The 14,717-nt window shown below is 38.7% G+C and overlaps 1 protein-coding gene across 1 annotated transcript in view; it reads left to right on the plus strand.

Annotated features, from left to right (window-relative positions):
- The window catches only part of fgf14 (fibroblast growth factor 14), a 109,049-nt gene that overhangs the window by 1,462 nt on the left and 92,870 nt on the right, over window positions 1-14,717 (plus strand). The window lies entirely within an intron of this gene.

Below are 14,717 nucleotides of genomic sequence, written 5' to 3' on the forward strand. Positions count from 1 at the left end.
CCAATACTCATCATGCGGGCCCTGCGAAAGCGTGATTTTTACACGAGCACCTGAGTTGCTCTTATGTTGACGAAGCCAGGCAGCTGAGATGCCAGTAGGGCATGTAGAAAGGGACTGGGATCCGCTGCACCGAAGCAAATCCTGCACTTGAGCAGTCGACATCGTTTCGATTTAGATTGTGCACTTTTTTCTGGTACAAAAAAAAAAAAAAAAAAAAAAAAAATCAGTACATAAGCCCTGAATTTAGGATCACAGTAACATCATATATATTTTTATATATCCTGCCAAAACAAATATAACAACGCAGAGGGCCAGTGTACCAGGAATGCTTATTTCAACAGGCTGTTGTAAAGCCCCAGGTAGACAGCATGTAGTGCGGGCTACTTGTTACCTCATGAAGCGGGTAGATGGGCTGAGTAGCAGCACAGTTTTTCGACACTGCAACTGCAGTATAGTAGATCATCACCATACTTTAGTGGGACAATCGCGCTTTGCAGACACTGCAGGAGTGATAACAAGACACTGTCTACTATCAATTACCAAGAAGAAGAAGTTATATTTTACAGCATTATGTCTCCACAAACCTAGCCAAGGTTTGTGTTGGTATAGCTCAAGATAGGGTGAAAACACAGTTAGCCTCAGTTTGTGCCTTCAGTTTGGCAATACGCATTTTTCTCATAGGCCCAGCTACAACAGCTAATTTGGAGGCATTACAAGATTTGCCAAAATATGTCAAAAAATATAATAATAATAAACATCTTTGGAACTATTTTCTCATGCTACAAACTCCAAGCAGGAAAGTAGGATAAATTCTTGCTGTATTTATGTTGTTCTGAAATATAAATATTTGTTAATGCATGTACGCCATCCATTTATTTTATGCTATACTGCATTATAATTGTTCTTACTCACATTTTTCCTGGCAAGCAGGAAGATTATGTCATCACCGGCCATAGGCATAACCTGGGTATCCCCCCCCCCCCCCCCAAAAAAAAACAACAACAACAAGGCAGAGTGTGACACTCTAAGTGGCTTTTACTTTGAAAAGATTTCTCTAAGCAATACTCATCTTCCATATTTCAGTATAAACAGTTGTTCTTGCATTAGAGGGAAGCTGTACAATATAAAGCCCTTTATAGTCAGTTAAAAATTTCTGGTGCTGATTAGACTCTAACTTATCTCTTCAGAGGTGCAGCATTTTCTACTAGTAGTTGGTGCTACATTTTAAATATGACAAATCAAAAGAACAAATTCTGCACCTCACTCATTTGTAAACACTGGTTCAGTTCTGCCCCTGGTTCCCATCTTCTCTTTTAGTTTAAGGAAATAAGCTGTAATTTCGAAAGACTTTTAAAAAAATGTGTTTTTTCGTAGTTAATGGAGTAGACATTTATTTTTTGTCCTCTAAGTGCTGTTATACAACCTCTGCATTTGAGTTTTGCTACTATCTACTTTTGATTAAATTAGAAAAAATAAGCTGTAACAAAGAGGTAAGACTTTAAAAAAAGAACAACCAATAAACAGCAAATATGTACAACAATGTCTCAGTAGAATTGTATGTATATAACTCTTACTAGCAAAAAATTACTAGCATAAAGGCTATACATTTTTTATGCTCCTATTCCTTGCTGATCATATTAAAAGCATAATATTGCGTTACAGTGGGCTCTGGAGTGATAACTGACTTTGGTCAGTAGAAAAGCCACTGCGAGACAGTAAGTTGTGTTTAACGCAATTCATCCAGTCAATCAAAGCTAAGACTTTGCCCTGACCACAAAATGGTCAGGACATGTACTACAGCAAGTGATAGGACCAGTAGTTTACTGGGAAATGAAGTATCCGCACTGCCAGGCAAATCACACAACTGACTTGTTTCAACTCCAAAAGGTGTTTTAGAAATTCTCACACAAGTTGTTTAAGTGCCATTGTGATAGTGGGACAGCGAGTCCTCTGCGTGGCCCTGTGTCAGCAAAGTGTTACCTAAACTGTTCGCCAGGCCTGAGCTGCAAAGGCCTAGACTTAGTGCTACAGCTCTTTGGTTGTACTTTTAGTAACACAGCAGAATTGAGAGAACCAAGAAAGACCAAACCAAACAGACTGTATCACTATAGCTGCAGTTTTGTTACCGTATAAACACCAGTCTTATAATTCACGGATTGTATTCAGTTTCTCTTTACACACACACACACACACACACACACACACACACACACACACACACACACACACACACACACACACACACACACAGGCTTAGTGACTGTACAGGACCAATTCATCTGGAGAGGTTTAAAGCAGAGTATGGATGGCACTTGATTTTATTCTAGCGTGGGTTAATAGTTCCCTATTAAAGGCAACATTTATTTTCTGTCACTGGGTGTGTGATAGCACAAAGTTACATGTGTGGAGAACTTGTCTTTAGGCCCTTGTAATTATGTACTAACTGGTTGTGAGCCCATTCACATAGGGTCTTCCCTTTTAAAAAATCTTTGAGTTCTGTGTGCATCCTCATTTTCCTTCACATTATCAAATTAAATTGCCCCTAAGCCTATAGGTCAGTGGCTTTGTATTCTTTGGTCAGCTGTACTGATGTGCATGGATACATATGGAGTATTTCTTGAAGTAGACCACATTCTTTAGTGTTGAAAGAAGATGAGAGGAATCCAGTGTCTGGTTCTCTAAAGCATCTCCTCTCTTCACAGTGGTCCAGATCAGGTTATGATAAAACATAGTGCGGTTCTGCATTCTGATGCAAGTGAAGGGTTGGGTTAAAGCTCCATAACACAACAGGATGAGTCACTTCCTTGTTGGATATGGCAGTTTGCCATCATGTAAAGCTACGCGTCCACTTTTAGCCTTTTTGCAAAACTGCCTTCGGGTAAAGTCACCAAGATTTTATACTCAGTGACCTGTTAACGTTCTTCCAGTTGTGCCTCTGTTTTCCAGCAAGATTGTTGTTTCATGTGGTGGCTTGTCCTTAGGGTTGGTGGTCTGGTACAACTGCTACTGTGGATCTACTCTCAATGTTCACTCTTGTGTAACAGTACGTGTACATGTCTTTGAGTGAGTGTACTTCATTAAGTAAATTAAAAGTGATGAAGCAGCTTAGTGGAAAGGACGTAGATATAGGACGTTTAACCCTGAGGCTTAAGTGGCAGTGACGGCTCTATAAATGCCCACACAGATGTCATTATAAAAGTTTGAGTGTCACTGAATGATGCACACAATAAACCATTTAATGAGGGTATTTGTAGTGTAGAGGGAAAAGTTATGTCATATGAACTGCGACAATCAATAAAGGCAGATATGCGAGTGGCGCTCTTTGACATATCTTGGGCTGAAATGATTGAAAGGTAGACGGTAAATAGGCGGGTTGTTGAAAGAGCAGAATTGCTCTGGGTGTGTGAAGTCAGTGGGTGGCTTCTTCAAAGTGGCACAGTGGCTCACTGACAGCAGAGTGACACTACAGGTGAGGTCACATGACACCCAGGCCTCCAGGTGATGTTGGCTCATAGCATGTGAAGTGAAACTTTTCTCTGTTATCTGTGACATAGTCAGAAAGCTGGACCTAAGACTCATTTAATTTAAAATCGAATTACTATAACAAAATAATTTCTCCTGGTTCTTTTCTATGATCTAAGATTATATTTATGAGCCAACCACGCTGACTATTAGAAGACTACAACCTTGTAGAGGTACTTCGAACTGATAAACGTTCATGAACTGGGGGAATGTGAGATATTTTAATGTAGAGGCTTATAAACCACTGTGAATTTCAATTTACTGCGTCTCACATTACCTAAAATAATAAAAACCAAATAAGTGTCACTGTAATTAAACAAAAGGCAATTCTTTGGATGCTAGGAGCAATTTATTTGAAAATAAAAAAAGCTTCTTTATTCACAAAACGTGGCTACGCACGTTTGATTTTTACAGATTTTACACCAGATGCCCTTCCTGACAAAACTCCAAAAGGATTGTTTCTCCTTGAGTATGGAAGCAGGGATCTTCTGCCTGTTAGGAAAATGTGTAAACCACTACACCATGGAGCCACTAGCAATATGTAAAGCAGGACTTTGCAAGTTTACTTTACATTTATGTGCCAATAAATTCTACCTGACAGCATTGTGAGTAGGCCTTTAATACCTTTTAAGATCAAGCGCTACCTCTGTATCAGCATCTTGAATGATAAAGTGGATTTCCTGTGAATGTATTGTCTGTCATGTTACAGTAAGTTTATGAGTCTGTCTGTGAAACCCATACAAATGCAACTATACACTGTTGTTGTTACTGTCCTGCTGTTCGTTTGGTGTCAGTTTCTGGTGTTGGTGTCTCTTTTGCATGCAGTTCTTATCTCAGAGCAATTTATCGAAAAAAATGTACTGTTTCCCCCCAAAAATCACATTTTTTTGAGAATTTAAAAAGAGGGTCGATAATTATTTGTACAGTTAAAAGATACTTGTTCCATTTGTCTTACGTACTTGCGCTAGTTTAATTTGTGGTAACTAGGAAAATGCAGTGTAATTAAAGGGGACGGGCAAGATTCAAAGACAGACTCCTACAATTAGAGTAACAGCAGGGCTGGCTAAAAATAACTTCCTCCAACTACCGTTCCACGTTGCTAGGTTTCAGACAGAAACATTTCAGTAAGTTTGTAAATGGCTAAACTGCAGTAGTTACACACACACACCCTGAAAGATCACAGCAAAGATGTAAAAAAACAGGATTTACAGTTAAATATGTATCGCTTTTCGAGTAACCTTCACACTTTTAAACTGACAGCATTTACTAAATCTTTTAAACTGTGAGTCACATTGATGAAACCTTTGTTTCTAAAAATATCTCAAGAGCATACATGTCCTTAGAATGGAAGTGAATATGCACAGAAGGGATAAACGTGTTTTGTTTTTATTTGATAAAACCATTTGGATTCTTGGAGATTCTTGGTCAAGGACTGTTTTTCTTCTCATGACAGAACTCTGTGATTATTGTCATGCTTTGTTGTCATTTAGAAAGAGACGTGAAATTAGGTGTTGCTGCAGTTAATATGTCAAAGATCAACACGACAGATTTTTTTCACTTTCATCTGCTTGGGCAATGGCACGATCAGTTTCCCCTGTGAATTAATTTGGGCTCCGTCTCTCTTGGTTTTCAAGAATGTGACCTGAAGAGGTGATAAGAATCAAGTTCCTGGCTACTATTCTACCTCCCTCTGCGTGCAATCAAGTTTACAGAGAAATCTCATGAGTGGGCAAATATATAAATCTAAATATGGTGTTTCTATACAGACAAAGACAGAAGCACAACAAGAAGAGAAGTGTTAGCTTCATGTTAATGTCTGTAAGGAAAAAAACTAAAATGAATGAAATAAAATATATCATGTTTACCATTTATATCTAATTAATAGTGTATTAGTGTGAATTTGTATTAAATTCTATTCTATTCTATTTATATAGCTCCGATTCACAACAACAGTTGACTCAAAGCACTTTATTTTTTTAGAGAAAACCTCAACAATCAGACAACCCCCTATAAGCAAGCATTTGGCAACAGTGGTAAGGAAAAACTCCTTTTGAGAGGAAGAAACCTCCAACAGAACCAAGCTCAGGGAGGGATCTGCTAAACCACTTTATTCAGCGCTCAACTTAAAGCATATACTGTTTTTAAGGATGGATCAAATATCAAATATCCTGTGAAAGTATTGCTTATAGGAATACACTCATAGATACACTATGGAAAAAAACGACTGAGGCACAATTCTTAATCTTTCAAATCATGTGTTTTCAGTTTCATTGTTACAGGTGTATAAAAGCAAGAACCTAGCCATCCAGACTGGCTTTACAAATATTTGTAAAGAGAATGGGTCATTCTACAGAGTTCATTGAATTCAAATGCGGTGCAACCCTGGCGATTTGTCACTTTCCTCCTATAGTCCACCATCCACTGTAAGTTGTGTTATTGCAAAGTGGCAGTGTATAGGGTGTGCCACTGCAAGGACAACATGGAAAAGCCAAGAATAATATGGTATAAAAAGAAGTTAATTAAATGTAATTTATGTTGGGAAAATAAATGAGTATTTGCTGATGCCGTCCTGCTTATTTTTCCAATATCACAGGTTTCCTTTTGTTGTATTGTAAATTTAAAAAAAAAATCTTCTAAGGGGCATGCTATAAAAATGCAGCATTTTCCTAGCATTATATTACAAAAAATACCTCCTCACCACTAAACAGCAAACAAAGAAATCTAGTCGTTAGCAACTAGCTAACTAGCTAGCAAACTACCAGCTAGAAAGATGGATATTTCCTCGAGGAATTAGTGGAGATCAACCCAGAGATACAAATATATGAGCAAAGTGAGGATAGCAGTAGCATTTTAGATCTTGTGTTTGACCTTACCTGCCTGATCTTTAAATTTAAGTTGACAAAAATGATCCATTGTCTGTCAGCTAATCAGCTAATGTCTGTTAAATATCTCACACTCATTTTTAGATTAGATAATATCACAATGAAATTATTACTCCTTTTTTTTAATATAGGCAAAGCATGAGATGGTTTTGTGTCTAGCTAATAGTATTAGGCTTTGCTTTCTGTACCTTGCATTTTAAGCCATTAGAGGTAATATTGCCCTTTTTGAATAAATCTGCTTTAAAAGGTTATATCTGTCTTTTGTAAACGGTCTAGTGCTTCTTTCATTTTCAAATAAACATCCCAAGAGTCAAGAGAGTCAACTGTATAAAGCACAATGAATATTTAAATGCCAAATAAATATCCTCAGGATGGGTTGCAGGTAAAATGCGAGCGAGAAGTGACGATTAGTTGATTGCTTTGTAATCTGAGTCATAGATACAGTTAGCTACCTGTGGTGTGAAATGTTGCTGTGAGGAATATGTGGCTAAATGTGAATTACAGTTTGATTACCATGGATGATGTCAGTTAAGCAAAATTAGACAGCTTTGTGATGAAGTGTTCTGCATTTTTTTTATTAGGCTGTCAACATGCAATATAAATAAGCATAACCAACACAATGACAACAAGAAAAGACGACTGGAAACAAATGCTCACAATCATTTCCCAATTCCTTTTCCCACACTTTCTGACAGAAACTACACTGTCACTCTTTTGAGGTATTTATGATACAGAGTGGTGAAATTGTCAGTTGTGCATGTGTACTGACGTGGACTTGTCAGATTTGAAGAAATAACTTTAGAGAGTGTAAGAAATTGTTCCTCAGTTGTCAGTTTTATGAACTTCTTTATTTTCAATCAGTTCATTTTTGAGTCCCTTGAAGTCATTGAAATTTCTGTTTAGGTTATCAGTAATAACATAGGCCGGCAATCCGATTGTTAAGTGATGACGTGACGAATCCTACTTCCGGGCCTAAAGTAGTCTGCGTTTAATATGGCTTTTGTGTTGTTAACATGTTTAATGTTATGTATTTTCTTCTATTTAATCTCAAAAAGCTCCTAAAACAGTCAGTGATCACTGTTGATCTCCCTCGGCTTTTATTACCGCTAATCATTTATTTAAGCTCAGTTTTTAAAACCTTAGGATGTAACTACAGCCCAGCCCATGCAGCAGTATATGAATGACTAACCTCGTATTGTGGATGGATTATCTCAGTTGTTCTCCTGGCTGAAGTTTGGTCCTTTTACAGCATCCTGCCATGCGATTATATTTGTTCCTGACCACCGAGAACACTCACGTTAACTTTTATCGAGTGGAAAAAAAGTTAGCTTGTTTATATTATGCTAACATAGCTGTGTCGCTAGCGGTCACGTAGCACATCATTATATACCAGCTAGCCCAACTTCAGTAACCCTACAAACCTCACTGCTGTTTAGTTTCCTGTCTTCATTTATGCTGGAAGTGATAGCAGAGCTGTACGTTTTAATTTGTTTCCAAAACCCCGCAGTCAGGACATGCTATATTGTATTTAGATAGAAGCTAGCGAGCTAACTCCCTGCTAACTTCTAACTCCGTTAAATGTCATAAATTCCGTTTTCTTGGATGCCTGGATGTTAAACTCAATTGTTACACCTGGTAGAGCAGAACGCTGATCATTTTATTAAAGATGAAAGACTTTAGACAGTTTTTCAACTCTCAGTAATGCCATAGTGATCGTTTGATATATGGACCTGCAGTGGAGTTTAGGTCCAGACACGGCTAGTGACGTCAGACTGAACAACCGGATAGTATCAATCACAAGAGACCCATTAAATGAAATTAGAGTATAATTACTTTATGATGAGTCATGACAGTACCATATATGGATTACAAATGGCACTTTCCAAACAAAAAAAGACACTGTGCTCACTTTGTTAGATGATATTGCCTGCAAAGGTTGCATGACTTCATCTATTATTTTAAAACCTCAAACCGAGCATCTTGGTATTGCCGTCTTATTGTTGTTGCTTGGCAAGCTGCATCTGTAAATTTATTGATATACTAAACTGGGTGAAAACTTTGATTAATGAAAAATGACTGAAAACAAAATGTTTTCACTGGGGAAACTGAACAGGTCTAGAGACCAGTTAGTGACCACCTGGAAACCATTGTTAATGAACAACAAATGCATGTTCCCTGATCAGTTGCGAGTGGCTGGTTCAGGTCTCTGCCAGTTGCTATGAAATCAGTTGCTAAAGACCAATTCAATCAGGCCTATGAACTGGTCTGTGACACATGGCGACTGCTGGTTGCTATGGAATATATGTGTAAATTCCACAACCAGTTGCAAGTGGTTGCTGGAGGTTTCTGACAGTTGCTGCAATGAAATCGACAGATTCTGACCTGTCTACAAATACTAGCAAACTACTCTCTGAGGGGTAGTGAGAGTGAGTGAAAAGTGTGAAGCAATGCCCCTTTTGAGATGTTTAGGTTACAGTGATGAGGCAGACAGTGATCTCCACCAACAACATTCTCCAACTTCCAGCAACCACTTGCTAACTTGATGGGAAATACATATTTTTTCTTTGCAACTGCTGGTTCTTACTAACAGGTCTTTAGACCAGTGTGCCTGAGGCCTTAGATACTGCTGAAGCCAGAATAAGACAAAGCGGTACCCATGAGTTCCTCAGAGTGACCGAGCCCCCACTATTGCATGACATCAACCCACAATTTCAAAACATGAGTTAAAAAAAATACCTCACAAAAGGAAAAATTGGAGTAAAAGAATTTTCTTTTGCATCAGGATGGTAGCATCTGATTTTGAGTTTCCTAACACAAGAGCCTTTTTAACTGAAGTCGATTTAAAAATTACAGGAAGTCTGCTTTGAGTAACATTTTTTGAGCTAATTAAGCTAATGTAAGCTTCACGTTGATTGAAAACCCTGTCTCCTGCTGATTTATGAATGTCTGCTCTAGTGAGCTTGATAAAACCTGAATACTGTAAGAAACCTTGAGTGTTCACTTGGCAGTTACAGATATCCTCCTAATACACTAAAAGCTGCATATTTATGGGAAAAATGTCAAAGTCTTTACTTGATGAGCCATACTAATATATAGAAATGTCATTTTTCTGGTACTAAAGCATGAATCTAGGTAGTACTTAGACTTCCCCATCTGCTTTTAACTGGTTAACCCAAAAACTAATGTAATTAGTCAAAGATATGCCTGTGGCTTTGGAGGTAAGCTAGATTAGTTCACTGAATTTTGCACCTTTGCTCTTGTATGCTTTGTTTTGGCAGCCTGAGAAAAGATACTGTCTTTACTGATGCCTGCCATGTCTAATCACGATGCCTAAGAGCTGACTGGAAAATTCGCCATGAGGGGTTTAATGTATTCAGTGTAAAAACAAAAAAGAAAAATGGTTCTGTTTTTTAATGGAGTGGTATAATTTAATATCCTACACGAAAGACCCGTCTGCATGTTTGTAGAGCAAGAAAACCTCTCTGCACACACATAAAGGGCTTCTGGCTGCTTCTTGGCCCTGTCACTGCACCTTTTGGAGGTAACCTTAAACTGTAAATGCTTTTCAGCATCCATCACATTTGACAATGATCCTGTTTGAAATTTAAAGACACAGCTTCAAGTTTACATATCTTAAGATTACCGTGTGAAAGATTCATTTCAAGGACTTTTCAGTTTCTCTCGCCTCAGTGTTTAATGGTTTTGTAGAGGACGCGTGCAGTCCTGAAATAGCTTTCTCAAGAATACCAGAACATTGAAATACATGCTGTAATCATTGGTATAATAGGATGCCATGGATGTGAACTAAGATTTATGTTATGTCCCTAGTGTATGTCAGACAAACTTGGAAACCTGCTCCCTGCTTACATTTCCGCCAGGATATGGGGCGTCTGTGTCAATCATTTGCTTTAGCTTTGTGAAACCACAGATTTGAAATGGAGAAAAATGAGAGTGAAGCAATAGGGGCATTGTTGCTCCTATTTCTAAATGATACTGCATCTCACCCCTCCCTACGCTGGCTTTTTACTCCATCTTCCAGTGAGGTCGTTCATAATAACAGATTTCACAGCTGAACTCGTTTGGAGAGACCACAACCCCGCTCTAACAATAATGAAAGCAAGGTCTGTCCCTTTCTCAAGTACATGACACATCTCAACACTCGCTGCTTGCATGATCCCAGATTATTGGGCATGTGATAGGCTGATATCTGTCTTTCGCGAGGCTGCTGAGCTTTTTGTCTGTGATGATGCACTGCACTCTGATAGTGAGAAAGAGAGATGGAGAGCAGTTGAGAGTTAGACAATGAAATTATTGATTTGTGGGATCAGAAGTTTGAACGGTTTTACAGCAGAGCTGACACGGATGCAAAATGACTTTTGAAATTTGCCGTCATTATAAAAATGTATTGTGAAGTGTTGGAAATACTCTGGGTACAATCGATGTGGAGTGGAGGAGGAGAAGAACAGTTTTAACAGGTGGGTGGAGGGCTTTTGTCTTCGAGCTCAGCATTTGCATCAATACCTGTGGCAGCATAATGTAGTCGGGGCAGTCAACAGGTGAAAACATCTGAATAATCTGCACTGATTCAATCCTTTTACAACCAATGCACCATGTCCATGTGCCATGAAGAGTTATTTCCATGTCTTTAAACACTATTACAAGAGCTTCTCTGTATTCATTGACACTCACACCAACTGAACTCTTAAATAACTCACTCACCCACTGACATTTGGTCTTTAGAGTGAAAGCTGACATGATTACAGTGGAGATGTATTTAATGAGAGTATGTAATGTTTCCCGAAAGGAACCCCAGAGAGCTATAATTTCAGTCTTATATGTCAACACAACACTTTGGAGCCATCTACAAAGATACGATTGTCTAAATAAGAGGTCCTAAATGGTCACCAGAGGGGAAAAAGCTCTGCTGTAAAGACAGGGTTATTGATTAAAACACACGACAAAAAGAGCAGATCAGTTTAGACTAATTGTCTCTCACGTTTCACTGTAAAATTGGATAAATTGGCTTTGATTAATTTAAATGATGAAAAACTGAACCCTTAAAAAATACACTTAAATCTAAACTCGGAAATTACGTCTTTGATGGATGAATGAATGAATGAATGATACAATAGCATACGGAACATGAACAGTGACCAAGAGTCATTAATTGCAAAGATTTGAGTCTGTGTTGATATCACTCTGTGTGCACAAATAGGAATACAGGCATTCCAGAGTTATCCTGACTAAATTTTCCTCAGTGGGATGGGACAGAAAGGTTTTCCCTAAATGATGAACAAGGATACTGATGCTAGAATAATTCAGGCGTGAAGAATTACTTCATGCTTGATTGGACTTGATTGAAATACAAAATAAAAGATGTGGGAAAAAAATACTAAGGCAAATGAAATATATCCAAGAAACAACAAACAGGCACAGTTTGCTGTTCGCTTCGCTGACAGACACGCTGCATTGAATTGTGGGAATCAAAACAAAACAACGGGGGTAATGGTACAAGAGTACAATAAGAAAAGATTTGGCTTCACTTTTATTTTTAGTAATATGCTAACATAATCTGATGATGCCTTCCTATTTTCCTGAAAACCACCAGCAGCTGAGGGGTTAAAGGCTGTGCGAAGTGAGTCCATTTATTAGTAGTAATTTTGTTTCTAGGCCATCATCTAGGAGCGGGAAAGGATACAGTCATATTAGCATGTTGCTGATGCTGTACAGCAAGAAGGTTGGGTCATGTTCCCTGTGGCTCTTATGACAGAAATGTAGCATCTTCAACCTTTATCAAAAACACCAGACTCAACATGCTGAGGTGCATGGTGTGTGTTTGTGTTACTGAACCACTATTTGTGTTATTACAAATCATACCGCCAAAGGCACAAGGCTTAAGTGATGGCTCGCTGTTGTTCTGGGCTACAGCAATGAGGACTGTTGAAGAGAAACATAGAGCCAGTTCAGCTGGGCCTGCTTCTTTCCTGTGCTGAAAGTACATTTTACTGATTTGATTATGATTGATTGCTGATATGATTTCATGACTCACCGCTGGCCTGTAGCTCATTTATTACTGTTGTCCATCATCTGACTGTGGTCTTTACTTAGCAGGATGCACTTACGTCTCTCTCTCTCTGTCATTATCTCTGTTGCAACAGTGTGTTTTCAGTGTACGGTGAATTTGTAATTGCGAAAAGCTCTTTATAAGGCAGCTGATGTGGTGGTTACCTCACAGCAAGAAGGTCATGATCCGCTGGCTCGGGCCCCTCTGTGTGGAGTTTGCATGTTCTGCATGCCTGTGTGGATTCTCTTTGGTTACTCTGATTTCCTTTGCCATCTAAAGGCATGCATGATAACCCCCTGTCACACAAAGGCCTAGATACCGGCATCCACAGGTCACTAGGGTAAAATGTGTATTACTTTACTATATGGCAAATGGTTGATGGAGGTTAGTGGTAGTCATTAGATGAAAACAGGTATGTGAAGCTGCACTGAAAATGTTCTTTTGATCGCTTTGGTTACTAGTAAATTGCTGTGATCACCTGTAGTTTGCAAACAAGATTGCAACATGTCTGCAAACACTCACACAAACTACTCAACAAACAATTTGAAATGTTCAAATACTTTGAAAGTGAATGTTCTCCATTTCTGGTGTGCATCACAATTTATTTTTTTTTGCAAGTGTTTGCAGACGTCTCACTACCCACCATGTAGACAATTCAAGACTATGGTAGAAATCACAAAGAGGCTTTTGGTGCAACTCCTTTGTGACCAGTTTTACTTAGCAACTGCCATCAACCTCCATTAAATACTAGCTGGTTAAAGATTTGCACACTTTTCCCTAGTGACACAGGATTGCCAGGGGGGTTGTTGACCTACATGACAGAGACGATAGGTTAATTAGTGATTCTAATTTGACCATAGGTGCGTATCTTGGTGTTAGCCCTGCCATAAAGTGATAACCTGTCCACTCTCACCCAGTGGAAGCTTAGATAGGGCTCCAGTATGGTTCTGTGTTGGTCCGACGCACAGCCTACGGACAGCTTTGCAGACTATCTTCTACATGTTGTAGCTGTTTACTGCCTGTAGGCTACTCTTGCTTATGCCGTTGTTGGACATTGCCAGACAGAATAGAGCAAAGTTATAACATACTAAGAAATGACATGGATCTTGGTGTTAAAAACAATGAAAAGAGTCAGCTGCTTATGTTTTCTTGCTGGTTTTCTTCCTGGCTGTAACCTGCTCTGACATACTGTGTTTTGCTTCTTCCATGGCTATGGTAGTTTTTCCCCCCCTGACTAAACACAGAGTTTTGTTTTGGAGTGTGTCATTCTTGATACTTACAGTTTATTTTGGTAGACAACTCAGGGACCTATTCCTTTCAGGCTTCACTGTGCTTCTACTTCTGCCAGGTTTTGCTCAGTAGCCAGATTGTGGTCACTCAGTTTTTCAGCCGTTTCTGGTGTCTCGTGGTGCCCAGATAACTGCCTTCTCTGTATTGTCTGTTCAAAGTTCAGTGCAGGTTTTGTCATAGCTGTTCAAAGTTTTCTCTCTGGACAGAATTCAGTTTGTCCAGATTCTGAGAAGTCTTTGTCCATGGTGTGCAATGTTGTATGATTTCTCGCTCTTTCACTGTGTCCGTTGATGGACCAGGGTTTCACGATTTTCCAACAAAATAGTGTAATGTTGCAATGATTTCATCTGGAGGCGATTTATTACCACCTGTTTAATTCTTCAGCATTCTGGCCACAGCAAAGAAAACTACTGTTTTTTTAATAAAGGAATAATTGCCATGGTTTGAATCATGCTGCGAGCAAAGACTTTTTGGCACTTTACTGTTTACTACTCAGTAATCATCTCATCTGGCCTGAAAGTACCTGCTTGGCTAGACTTTCTAAAGCCTCCAAGTAGAGTCCAGCAGGGTTGCAAGAGTCTTTTTTTCCCTCTCTGACCAAATGAATTACAATACACTTAAAGGTTGTTATAAATTTTTGGTTCAGCATGTTGCCTACTCCGGTTTGAAGAGATATTTATTATAATGGAAATATTAAAAAGTTTGACTTGGCTAAGCTTTTTCCAGTTCACAATGCCGGATAATTAACTGTTGTTCTCAGTGCCCATTTCGGAGAAACTGAGCCTCATGACCAGCTGGTTGAGGGGACTTTTCTCTATCTTCTTGTTGATATAGAGCTTTTTAACAGTAGGAGTTTGGGCTTGCTGGCTTTAATTTGTTCATGGAATTTGATTAAAATGAAGCTGGCCTAATTAGGCGATCATCCATTGTTTGTTGTATTTCTTTGTACTCAGACGATG

This window comes from Astatotilapia calliptera, chromosome 16, assembly GCF_964374335.1.
Source record: "Astatotilapia calliptera chromosome 16, fAstCal68.1, whole genome shotgun sequence".
NCBI lineage: Eukaryota > Metazoa > Chordata > Actinopteri > Cichliformes > Cichlidae > Astatotilapia > Astatotilapia calliptera.